Raw genomic sequence first — 13,715 nt, forward strand, 5'->3', positions numbered from 1 at the left:
TGGCAGATGTCTCCTGAGCAGTCAGTGAGAACATGATTGGTGATCTAAACAGGAAGATGAAGACAGTGGACAAGCCATATGGGGTTGGAGAGGGGAGACAGACCCTTCTAGATGTGGTGTTTTGATGTTGGAATGTCAAGTTGGATAGTCAGGGAATACAGGTCAGAATGTCTTGAGTTTCCCTTTTGGCCTGAGACACGCAGACTCTGTCGTCAAATCACACTTATTTTTAGCATCGTTAGGCTACTGAATAGAGTTTCTAGAACCCTGTCCCGAAAACTGCTGTATTTTAGTGAGTTAATAGTAAATAAGATCCCTGACAATACCCAAGGGCCAAACCACCACTGTGGACCATGTGCTGACTCTTCATGACTCAGGTAGGTAACCGGGTGCCATAGAATGGTGCAGCCCAAAGCAAAACCGGAGGGTTGCCAAAGTTTGATTTGAACATTCTTATCTCCCTCTCAACCTCACTATGTATTTTTCTCTGTATCTTTTTATGCTATTGGAGATTCCTGCCAAGTAAGTGTAGCCAGTAATTATGTCTTTAATATTTGCTTTTACATTATTTAAAATGCCTTGTCCTAAACAATGGTTTATGTAAAACTAAAGACTTGTTAAGTGAGTTACACATATGGACAGATGCATAAAAATGAGGAGAAAAGTCATGGACCAACTAAACCCTCTGAGGTACCACTTGGTCTCTGGGCTCCCAACATGGGACCTAGATTTCAGTTGGGCAGAGAACTGTTGTGTGTTGATTGCAATGTCTGTCTGAGCTGTCCGATAGAGCAGCCACCAGCCGCATGCAGCTATTGGCACCTGCTATGTGGCAAATGTGGCTGTGAAATGGAACATTTAAAGTTTAATTTTGATTGATGTAAACTTAAATAACCACGTGTGATGGCACAGCTCTGGAGTCCCTGTGTAAAGCAGATCAGAGCAGAAAGGATGAATCTTGGGCCAGCACTACACGAGCACTTTACATTGTGTTGTTTTTTCTTTTCTTTTTCTTACTTGTCCCTAGGAACCCTGGGAGGGAAGTGTTAGCTCACTGTGGTGGTAGGCACAAGGCAGGGCGGGGAAGGGTTTCCATTGCATCCTTAAATACACGAGCAACGAAGCCTTCCTCTGTTATTTACAGTGACAGAAGGAGCTGCAAGTGAGCAAATTGTCATCTAAACCTAACTACAGTCAAGATTTAAAAGGTTGACATTTCTTTTTTTCCCTTCTCTCTCTTTTTTAAACACCCAGTCTTCCTCATTAACCAGATATCTTTATTCTCTAAATATTTACCACCCAAACGAAATTTACAGTTTAATTTGCTGTATAAAATCATTTATTGACTGATAAACCTCATTACTAAGCTCCAGTACAGCCTCTGGTACTCCCGACAGTTTTAATTCTTGTAGCAGCAGGCTACTGCGCGAGAAAAACAACCCTGTCAAATTAACGGCAGGGGTCTAAATTATTCAAATACACTAAATCCATGCAGAACGTTCCACCGCTCATAATTTTTCTTTTGGAGCCAACAATTAACTGGCAATATTCTAACTTAAACAATGACAGTCATTCTAAGAGAATTCTGGCAGCAGAGGATGTTCCACCTTCCCGTGTGGTCTTGTGGTCCTGGGGGCACTGTGGGAGGTTTTCTCACCCAGGCTCCTCACCTCTGTGCAACTTACCATCCTCTCCGTCCTCCTGTCCTGGCCCCAGGTCAGAGCCTGCACTTGGGACATCACTGTTTCCATTGGTAGCACTAGCATTGATAGCAAGTGTGCATCAGGCTGCAATTAGTTAATTGCACATGCATCTTTCTGCCTGTGGGAGCAAAAAGTGCCTCCAGTTTTCTCCCTGCAAATGCAACCAAACTAATTATTGAGCTGCTGATTCAGAAGACAGGCCCACCTAATTTAGCCCGCAAAACAGAGCATTAAAAAAAAAATCCTGTAAAAATGATCTTAGCTTGAAAACAACATGTCTAAGAAGGACATTATTCCGCCATGTTAGATCACAGTTGTGACCTGCACACTGAATGACTTTGACTCCTGGTGGACCTTGTTTGTTTAGCCCACAGTGTGTGAACCCCTAACATCGGTGGATTACTGCATATAACACCCAAAGTCAAGTTCTCAAACAGGAGAGCATTACACTGCTGATCTTGACTGCTCATGCATGTATTCATTCCTCTATCAAATATTGACTGTCAACTAGCTGCCGGGCACAGGTTACACAGGAAGTGTTGAGGTGATACATGTGGAAAGAGACAACAAAGAATGACACTTAGTGTAAAAGGATGTTCAGATCTTTAGGTCAGGACTGGTCGGAACCAGAGAAATCTCAGAAGCTTGTTAAGAATGCAGATGAATCAGATTCACCCCAGAGAACCTGAATTAGCATCTCTGAGCAGAACCCAGGAATCTGCATTCTAACCAGCACGGCCAGTCAGTTCTGTAAGAAGTGCTTCAAGAAAACATCTGGTGATAATGAGCATAGTAGAAATGCCGTGCAGTGGTACTGATGAGATATCGATTAAATAGCCATGAGACTGAGTGTCATATTCAGAGTCGTCATCAAAGGCAGCATAGAGCTAAGCCAAGCCTGTTTCTGTGACCCCAAGGGACACGTTCCCTACTAATATGGCAGCCCTACCCATGGTGTTCATAAGGGCTTTTCCTCTACTTTTCACTTTTATAGCTCCATCAACTCATTAGACATTTTATTTTATACTGGTTTTAGGTTTATGAGAAAGTTGCAAAGAGTACAGAGAGTCTTCATAAACCTTTACTTTTAACATTGTATGTTAGTGAGATACGGTTAACATAATTAATGATCAATATTAATACATCATACTCACTAATCTCTAAATTTTTCTTGGGTTTTCTTAATTTTTAACTTAAGATCCTCTTCTCATCCAGGATACCACAGTACATTTAGTCATCATGTCTCCTTTGGTTTGTCTTGGCTCTCTTAGTTTCTCAGACTTTTCTGGGTTTTGGTGACATTGAGAATTTAGAAGAGTAATGGCCAGGTATTTTGTAGACTGTCCCTCAGATGAGATATGGCTGATGTTTTTCTCCTGATTGAACTGGAGTTATGGGTTTAGGGATGAAGCAGCCCAGTGTAAAGTGCTATTGTAATCACTTTATGTCACATTGAAGATATACACTATCAAGATGACTTATTGAACATGACCTTGACCAGCTGGCTGTGGCATGTTCTGTCAGGTTTCCCATGGTGTAATTTCTTTTTGTCCCTCCTTTTCCATACTGTCCTCCTTCAAAAGAAATCACTATATGCAGCCCACACTTAAAGTGAGGATGCTGTTTTACCTCATTATTTATGGAGTGTCTTATAAATTATCTGGAATTTTGTATAGGAGATTTATACATTCTCTTTCTTTTTTTATTTGATCATTTATTTGTGTTCTTATGAACTTAATGTTGTTTGTGTAAAACTTTGGGTCATATCCCAATACTAAGTTTCTTGCTCAAATTGTTCCAGCTTTGGTCATTGGAACTCCTTAAATTGGGTCCTGTGCTCCTTTGATAAACCTCATAGTTTTGTCTTTCAAGCACTTTTCCTTTCTAGCACTAGAGAATACTTAAGACTCATCTTGTAATTCTCTTCCAGATCTTAAGAGCTTGGGCTTCTTTTCTTGGAGAATGAGAATGAGATTTAGAAACCAAGATCTGAATGTTGGGTGTGCCCATCACTATTAGGGTGCTATCACTTCCAGGCTCTCCCAGAACTAGGGCAGAGCTAGGAAATACAAGTGTGCCCACACACCTCTGGATATACATATTACACCTATATCTCTCTACCTGTAGGTAGATTAAGCTAAACATGAGTCTATACCTGTGTCTCCAATTATAACTCATTATCTCATACATCACTCTAGCTCTCCCTTTGTGCTTATCTGTAAACTTCCATATCGACCGTGAAAAGCCTGGTCCTGTAACCTGCCACCATTTACTTCTTCATTCAACTTCAGTGAAAATCTATCATCTATCCATCTGTCTGTCTGTCTATCTATCCATCTATGCCCCCTTTTAAAAAATTTTTCATTTTAGTGTATTACAAGTAGATACTGATAAAGAAAATACAAAAGCCATTCTATAAAAATAATGTCTCATAACAAAAATTATTAGACAATAACCATGGTAAATACATTGTGCATCATGATCTTAAAAGAATAAATTTTCATTTGCTAATTTATCCCTCAGTTTATTTTCTAATAATACTATACCTTTTTTGCAAAAAACATTTTAAGTATTGCCAAAGTATCTCACATTCTGTATAATTTTGAACAATTTCTTCCTTTTTCACAATATGTATTATGATGCCCCTTTTTTATATAATGACTGTTTATAGCCAGAGCAATGTCTGTTCCCTGAAGCACACTTTGGAGCACTCTGACTTGCAGGAACTTTTCCATAAGGCTGCTAACTAGAGATGTAGTGTGTGCCATGGACTGTCCCCTCCTTTCTCTGATCTGTCCTTTCAGATCACAGCTCAGCAACCATTGGCAGCCACACTCAAGTTTGCCCAAGATTAGTATCAGCTGCCCCTGCCTTCCTGGGCTGAATTAGAGGTGTCAGCATCCACTCAAGAATCACTTATGGTACTGTGTGCCTAGTCTGTGGTAAGAACAGGGGTACAGAGATCAGAGCCAAGATGTCCCTGTCCCAAGTCGCTCTGTGATAAATTGGGGCAGGGTGGTAGCAGCTTGGCTCGTGTGCTATTTTGGCATTGTCACTTTACTTTTATAAGTGACATCATGAGGGAGCATAGGGTGTTAGTGTCTTGAAGGATGGAGCCTGCATCCAGCCTGGGACAGTCGGGACAGCTTCCTAAAGAAGGCAACTGGCTGCATCCTAAAAGCTTGGCTGCTGGTTTGTTTTTGGTTCTGAATTTTTTTTTTTTTACATTTTAGGTGTACAATATAATGACATTCATCGTTGGAGATATGCACCTTTACATACTCTCTTGATAGTTATTTTTCCCCCTTCCTCTGCCCTCCCTTCAACCCCTCCATCCCTCCCTATTCACAGAGACTTTGTTTCCATTTTTCCATTTTCTCATATTAATCCCATTCCTTTCTTTCCTTTCCCCTCCCCCTCCCCCTCCCACTTCCCTTCCCCTTTCCCCCTTTTCTTCCTATTTCACATTATCTATTATTCCTTTTAGTCGTTATTTACACTTTCAGTTTCTCTAGAGAAAGTATTTGGTATTTACACGTGTGTCCTATTTATTTCACTTAAGAGTATCGCCTCAATGTGCATCCATTTAGCTATAAATGTCTCTAATTTCTCATTTTTTATGGCTGAGTAGTACTCCATTTTATTTAAAAAACCCACATTTTCTTTATCCAGTCTCCAGTTGATGGGCATTTGGGCTGTTTCCAAGTTTTAGCTATCACAAACTGTGCTGCTATGAACATGGGCGTGCATATATTACTGTGGTATGCTTCTTTTGATTCTTTGGGGAAGATACCCAGCAGGGGAATAGCTGGCCTAAATGGGACTTCCAGTCCTAGTTCTTTGAGGTATCTCCATACTGATTTCCACAGTGGTTGCACCAGTCTACACTCCCACCAGCAGTGGAGCAGGGTTCCTTTTTCCCCACAGCCCCGCCAGCATTTGTTATTGGTTGATTTCATGATAGCAGCCATTCTTTCTGGAGTGAAGTGGAATCTCAGCGTTGTTTTCATTTGCATCTCTCAAATGACCAGTGACGTTGAACATTTTTTCATATGTTTATTTGCCATTTCTACTTCTTTGTGTGAGAAATGTCTGTTCATTTCAGATGCCCATGGTTTTAACATGCATCTATGGAGTATCTGATTAAAGGTTGGGCACTAAATATGTGATGGAGGAGGAGGAAAACCATGGTTACTGGTCTCAGGGAGACCCCATTTAAGCCAGAGATTCAGGCATTTAGTCACATAAGTGGCAGTTAATCGGGTGGGGACAGAGTGTTTCACCCCTGAGGTCTTGCCTGCAAAGCTTCCCTCAGCTCTCACATGTCTGCATCGAGCAAGCCCTGTGGGAAGATGCTCTGCAAAGATTTCAAGGACCCTCGCTCACAGGGAGCTGTGAGCTGAGGCCTGTGCTTCCATCATGGGGGGGAGGGGAGGGGATGAGGGTGCCACTGGGATGACGTCCACTTGATCCTTTTTATATGTGAATGTGACATTAAATAATATTTTGTAATGACCTGCATTCCTCTTAGGAAATATCTCTTGATGATTAATCTTTCTCTCTGCAATTACGACAGTCTAGTGATCTTGTTAATTAATGCCAAGGAGGGTTTTGCAGCACCTCATTAAAGATTTTCCCTTTCAGGACACCCAGCGCTCTGGTGCACAGCCAGGGGCAGAGAAAGCCATTTTCTTGTGAGTGGAAACTCATCTTTTGATCCTCCACTTTTTCCTCTTCCTCCCCATCTCCTTCCTGTAGGGATTCTTTCTCCTTGTTTCTATGTCTCCTGTTCCTCCTCAGCTCTCTTCTGTTCTCCTTTGTTTTCTTTCATTCTGGAACAGGGTGGCCTCTAGTTGTTCTGAAACATTGTTGTAAATACATTAACTGTTGTTCCCCTATCTCCAGGAAGGAGTTTGAAAATGCTCTATTTAATGCAGAATCTTCTATTCAGCAAGTTTGGTTGAGTCTTTTATGTTCCAAGGTCCCTTACTAGGAAAACACAGCGAAGCAAAGCAGGATGTTGTGGGTACTCTCTTAGTTTTGTCTCATAAAAATAAAAGCAAATGAATTAATGAATGAAGGAAAGATTCTTTAGTCTAATGAATTTTGTTAATGCTGTATACTTTATCCCAGGGGATTGGCAAAAAAAAAAAATGGCCTGATGACCAAATCTTGGCCCCTGCTTGTTTTATAAATAAAATTTTATTGGAACACAGCCACATCCATTCATTTACATATTCACCATGATGGTTTCTTCACTGCTATAATGGCAGAGTTGAGCACTTACAGTAAATGTCATTTGGACCCCAAAACCTAAAATATTTACTCTTTGGTCCTGTACAGGAAACTCTGTTGGTCTTTGCCCTCTCCCATTGTTGGGGATTCTGGGGGCTTATTATACATTTACAGAGAATAAAACATCTGCAACCAGCAATGTGGCTTAATTTTCTTCCATCCCGTTTTCCCCTGAATGTATTTGATCATAGAACCCTCTTTCAGCCAACCTTTATGTGAATTAGTTTAAGGACATATGCCCCGGAGGCAATGTTCAGCTTTGGGGTTCTCTTTCTCTGCTTTATTTTAGTGTGGTTGCCATCATGGCTTCTGTTTTCTGAAAGGATTGGCAGTAGAGCTAAGCCTTTCAACCTGGTAAAAATCCAGCTCTCCTCTCAGCCTCTGTGAAAATTTCCTTCCTGGTGGAAGAGTAGGGCTTTCCCTCGGCTCCAGGAAGAGTCCCTTTCTCTTTCCAGGAGCAATGATGTGTGGAGCCCAAGCCCATGTTCATAATAGAACCAGTTGGGCTAGTTTCCTGTCTATGGGTTTTCCAGTCTTGCCTCATCGGACTCTTCTCAAAGAAAACTCGTTTGGGTTGTGGTTTATTTTTCTTAGCCATTGTTGAAACTGAGATTAAATTGGTTTGACCTTGATGATCAGCCAGACCTGAAGAAATAGCTAAGGTGGGACTGAAGAGTCCTAGAGGCATAGATTTCCTCTGAGGCCCAAGAGCACCTGGGGAAGCTGGGACAGGGAGCGTGTTCCCCTTATCCTGGAGGATAAGGAGGTGGGGTGAAGAGAAATTAACTTTAGATTAGAATTTACACTTGAAGAATTCAGTGGAGCAGAGATAGGTTCCTATGTCACTTTCTAGCTCTGCCAGTCCTTCCTCTCACAAAAGAGACTTGAAGAAAGCACTGGGCACTCTCCTCTTCACCAGGGTAAGGGGCATGTAGAAGCCAGGTGGATGCCAGACACAGAAATAAGAGGAGGGCACCGGCAGAGCCAAGTCAGTAACTGTAGGTCTAAGGGGTCAGATTGAAGTCAAGGGTCAGTACACAAAGCCCAAGGCAAGTGTGGCAGGCAGAATTGTAGCAGCATGTTTCATCAGCTCCAAGAGTGTCTGCTCTAACCCCCAGGAATACAGTGATGTTACCCCATGATTGGGTTATATTACATGACAAAAGGATTTTGCAGATGCAGTTAAGGTTACTGATCCATTAACCTCAACATGGAAGATTAGCAGCTTTCTCCAGTTGGTGACAGGAAGAGGAATCAGAAGAAGGACTTAAGGCACAATTACTGGCTTTAAGTTGGAGCCAACCATGTGCAAGCCCAGAAGTGCAGACTCGTGATTGAGAGCAGCCCCCACTGACCCTCAGTCCTACAGTCAAAAACACTGAACTCTGCCAAGCTCAATGTGTCTGGAAGCATGTTCCTTCCCCAGAGTCTGCAGATGTGATTCCAGCCCAGCTGACACTTTGATCTTAGCCTCAGGATCCTGAGAGCACAGCCCTGCCATCCTGGACTTATGGCTATGAGTTCCTAATTGTGTTTTTGTGTAAGTTGTTACATTTGTAGGAAATGAATATAATTAGCAAATCATCAGTGTGGCTGATGATTTAATGAGGGTTAAAGGGATAGATGATTGGGGCTTGTAGCATCCCTCCCTTTGTGAAACTCATGCTCCTGTGATAATCCTGGCCAGTTTCTAGCTCCTTTGAAGTTTATTTCATGCACTCACTCTATCCCAGCAGTTGTCATCAAACCAAGATCTTGCTAAAGACAGGATTTCCACCCTCTAAGCCACACTGGTGGGTTCTGGGTAAGACTATAACACAAGTAGGTCCAATGAGAATTATTGGGAAGAGTCTCTTCAAGCTCTCAAGCCAGGCTACATGAGTGGTTTTTTCCCCAATAGTTGGAGAAAGTCTGCAAATACAGAGAAATAGAAAATTGGCAATGGGAGAAATAAGAATTATCTCTGATCCAGCCATATCTGAAGCCAATAATACGTTGCTTAGTTTTTTGCATTAGTTATTTTTAATTGAATTCTATAACTTCTGTAAGTCCAAATATTACCCGTGTTAAAATGGTGCAGATAAGAGCCCCATACCCACTCTTCTCTGAGGTTTGGCTGCCTTTGCGTAGTAGCTTGAGTCTGACAGTGCATCCCCAAACCACACCGGACATCGTGGAGTGGCTACGCAGGCCCCTCACCTGCCAGTTAGGATGTCCTTGTGATTCCTCCACTAACTGACAGCACATGACCTTCGGTAAATTGTTGCCCCTCTTTTGGAACTTACAGAATCCCCGACAACCAGTTAACCCCATGTGATGTGATGTGTAGGATTCTCTGGAGGCAAATCCACACTCTCACCCTCAAACTCTAAGTGATGCCCAACTCTTTATGATAATATCCAACAGAGACTGGGGCTTGTCATGGCTTGGGTCTAGATGTCCCCCCCACCCAAAGCCTCATGTGGGTGAGGTGGGACTTTCTTTTTCAGAGGCAGTTGAATCTGGGATGCGTGATGCTGGGGTTGAGGGGTGTGAATACTAAACCAGTACATGTGAGTGATTAGTTTGCCATCCCCCTAATCCAGGTAGTGTGAATGAGACACAAGGGACAGGAAGGATACTGTTAAACTCCCTTGTTGCCTTTGCTACCTGTGCGCACCCTATTGTTTCTGCTCTGCCATGCCTGTTTGTCATCCCTGCCTTGGAGCCAGCCAATTATGGACTGAAACCTCTACGAACCATAAGCCAAATAACTTTACCTTTTGGTGCCGGGTATTTTGTCTCAGTAACGAGACAAAAGTAACTAACACAGACCTCTTTTGCTACATTAATTTATAAGAATGATAATCTTTCACAGTTTCATGGTACCCAAAGATCTCTTGCGGGTATGAGTCTCTCCCTTTATGGTCTACCCTGTGAGCATTGTGATCCATATTTCAGGGAAGAAATAACCAAGATTTGGAGAAGTGAAGGGCCTTTTCCAAAGTCACAGCACTGGTCAGTGGCAGAGCCGTGGTGAAAATGGAGACAGCCCAACTCCATAGCACCATCTTTCTATGCTGTGCTCCCTGCTTGGTTCAAACATCCATGAGCATGATTCCTTTGCCTGCTCCTGGACCTCTCTGTTCCATGCTCTCGCATTTAGGTGCATAAGATGCATGGGTTGCATAGGCCCAAAAGTCCTAGGAGGTGGTTGCTCCATTGTAAGGCTATGGGTGAGATAGAATCAGCCTTCCAGTATCATCTCTAGAAACTGGAGCAAACCAGAGATTTAAACCCAGCTGTGACACTTCAGGAAATGGCTAAAATGAACATACAGTTAACCGGGAGAGGATTAGGGGGACCATGTTTTCAGGGTTGAGGAATCTCTGGCCTCCCTCTCTCAGAGCAAGTTAGTTGATTATTGTTGGTAAAGTCAGAATGAACACTTGACTTTCATTCATTTCACTTTTGTTTGTTTGGTGAGCTTACTCTGAGTTGCATGCTTCACAACAGCCTGTCCTGTTCGCTGCTGAAGAAACAAAATAGTCACTGTCGACGTGGGATTTACACACCGGTGGAGAGACATATGTTTGCTTCAGTCTTTTCTTGTAATTATGATCAGAAAGAAAAAGATGGTGGCTGTGAGGTTAGAAGCAGGTGATTTCAGGGCATCGTGGAGGGCGCAGCGTGGGCATCATCCAGACCAGAGGCCAGCACACCAGGGCCCATGGACCAAACCAGCTTGCCATTGGCTTTACTAAATAAAGTTTTGTTGGAATGCAGCCATGCTCATTCGTTTACACATGATCTCCAGTACCTTTTGCAGTAGGACAGCACAGCTGGGTAGTTGTGGTGGAAACTATGTTGCTCCATAAACCCTGAAGTGCTTATTGTCAGGATCCCCCTTCTTTGCCAGAGAAGATCTCTCTGGGAGAAGTTATTTTTCTAAGATCACACAGCAGACAAAGTGGAGAGCGTGTATAGAAATCCAGACTTCCTGCCTCTCAGATTTTGAAGGTCTTCTGGGAACATCTTGGACACACTTTAGTGGAGAGGAAAAAGCAGAGGTAAGAAGCAAAGGTGTAGGAGGAGCCCCACCAGCCAGGTGTGGAAACAGAAGTCGGCCGTGGGAGAGATTAGCAGAGAGGATGCCAAGGCCAAATTGCACAGGTGAGACCAATTTGGAGAGGCGTCTTACCTAGGGGGTAATTAGACTGCTCTTAGTGGGAGAGCATTAAAGCGCACCTGGGCAGAAGGGAGGAAGTAAGATGTGAGGAGAGAGAGGTAGACAAACCAACAGTGGTTAGACCTAGAGTGATGCTTTAGACAGAGAAGTGCAAAAAGCACACAGCATAACCCACTGCAGGAAGCTCAGTGAGCCCAGAGCTGACACAGGAGCCTGTGGGGTGGGCATGTGTGGTGGGGAAGGGATCAGCAAGTGCTACGGCAGAAGAGCAGACAGCAGGGTCAGGCAGAAAGGCACAGAGCGAGTGAGTCCCAAAAGGAAACCAGCTCACTTCATATCATCCCGTTTGAACATTTTCTGATCCTGACAAGACCACTACCTCGGTCATTCCCAAGCTAAACCTTTTACTAGGACTTGTCAGCCATTTGGATTTGTTTGAGAAAACATCTTCCATGCATGGGAAGAAGGCGCTAGTTCATTGTCTGGGTCATGCTTTAAAACAAACAACAAACAGAACAAAACATCTAATGAAAGCAAAACATATTGATGTTACCCTTCTGAAACCAGTAGGTTTTGCAATGAGCAATGTCATTTTTTAAATATTTCTTTTGGAATTAGAGATTAAACTAAAAGTGATGTTGGAGTCATTTTCACTGAATCACACTTACCAATGTTTCATGGATTGATCTTAGAAATATTTAAATAGAACGATGGTGCTGAATGGGGGAACATTTGTTCACTGCTTTCTGATAAGCCCAGTTAGATAAGCTTAAAAGCAGAGATATCCAGCAACAATTTAAAGAAGAAACAAGCTGAGAAGGTGGCTTTCTTTTCAGTGCTGTTTGTTGATCTTTCACTCTTCATGGTGTATCACCGAGGTTAGTGGACTGTTATGAAAGTTGTGGTCGCTAATTATTTCAAACTTTCCTGCATAATATTCTCATTTGAACAAAAACCCAAGACTAGAGTCTCATTTATTACAATGATTCCCCTATAGCAGGAATGAACATGGAATTTAAACACAGTTCGCTTCCAAAAGCTGTTCTACTTACTCATACAAACCTTCACTGAATTCATGGAAACATTAGAAGCAATCCCGGTGTGGGAGGGATGGCTGAGGCTGGCATGCCCTGGAAGATTCTCCAATGGGGCAGACAGAGGGCTTCAAGGTCAAAAGTTAACTCTTTTCCCCCACGTTTAATTTCCATGGTTTGATTTCATAAAGGGTAATTTTCATTATGGTTTTTAGGTGGTCATAATTGAAAAAGAACATTGTGTCCCCGAGAGGGTCTCCCTGGACAGCTGACTTTGACATTGATTCGTCTCTGGCTGGGCCAGATGCCACAGAAGATGGGTCCTCTTGTGTTAGACCATTAATTGTTCTTCTCCAAGTCTGAACACACTGAGCTGAAAACCAGAGGCAATTATGCAGCTAAGTCAAGCAAAGAACGGTGTATGTGCTCCAATGAGCCAGGATTTTAGTTGACAGTGGCTTTGACTTGTCTTGTCCAGATAATTGCTTCAAGTTCTCTAGGACCCTCCTGCAAACTGTCTGAGCTCCTTTAGATTTAGAGAGAGAGAGTGTGTGTATGTGTTTGATAATGCTACCAAATTCTTAAATAAAATGGTGGCAGAGGGGTGGATACTAATATACTTCACTTAAATCAAGGGCAACTTGTATTAATTTGGGTTCCCCCAGAAACCGACTCAGAGACAGGGATTCAAGTGGAAGTGAAAATCCAGGATGTGGTCCCTGGGAACCTGGCAGAAGGTTGGGAGAGCAAGTTACCCCTCGGGGTTAGGTAACTGGTCTACTCCTACTGGGAAACACTGCAGACCAAGGAGAAAGGTGCCTAGCGGAAGTTCCCACTTGGGGGAAATAGACTCCCCACAGTCATCCCTGAGAGCTCTAACTGGGGTCATGAACTCATCAGGACTGGGTCAGAATGGGCCCCAGACCTTAGAAAAAGCCTTCAGGCAGAATCATCAAGGGCTCTATCTGGGGCCTTAACTCTTCCAGACTTGTGTATGGGCCAAGCCAGCAGAGGAAGGCCTGGGGCCAAGAGATGCAAAGGCAAACCTGGGGAGTCAGGCTGGAGGCCTTCCAGTGATAGATCCCAGGAGGCCTCAGGGGAGCACCGGCCACACCTCCTTCCTGACTTCCTCAAACCAGATTTCAATTTTGTTACCCCAGATGCAGACCAACCTTTCTTGTATTATGACAAAGCTAAGTTTGGACATGAATTTGAGGTGCATTCACCCTGTCACTCTGGGGAAGGTAGGCCACTGACTCATGGGTACATGCTTGATCAGTTTTTTTTGCAAACTAAAGTTATTTGAGACACTCCTGTTAAAATCACCACCCAAATGATGCACTCTCTGAGTCTGCCAACTCCCCTCTGTGACACTGACTCTGAAATGCTCTGTAGTTTTACTGTCCAATACTGTTGCTTCTGCTTTAACTTTAAAATGGAAAGATCTTGTTATACCTAGTCTTGATTTGTATGCCTTTCAACAGCCTTTGGCCCAAGGTAATAAAATTCTGACCT

The 13,715-nt window shown here is 43.0% G+C and overlaps 1 protein-coding gene across 5 annotated transcripts in view; it reads left to right on the forward strand.

The window, feature by feature from the left end:
• Positions 1-13,715, forward strand: part of LOC147830596 (uncharacterized) — a 423,672-nt gene that overhangs the window by 383,826 nt on the left and 26,131 nt on the right. The window lies entirely within an intron of this gene.

This window comes from Heterocephalus glaber, unplaced genomic scaffold (assembly GCF_053883595.1).
Source record: "Heterocephalus glaber isolate CG9 unplaced genomic scaffold, H.glaber_assembly_v1.0 deba00000071, whole genome shotgun sequence".
In the NCBI taxonomy this organism is placed as follows: domain Eukaryota; kingdom Metazoa; phylum Chordata; class Mammalia; order Rodentia; family Bathyergidae; genus Heterocephalus; species Heterocephalus glaber.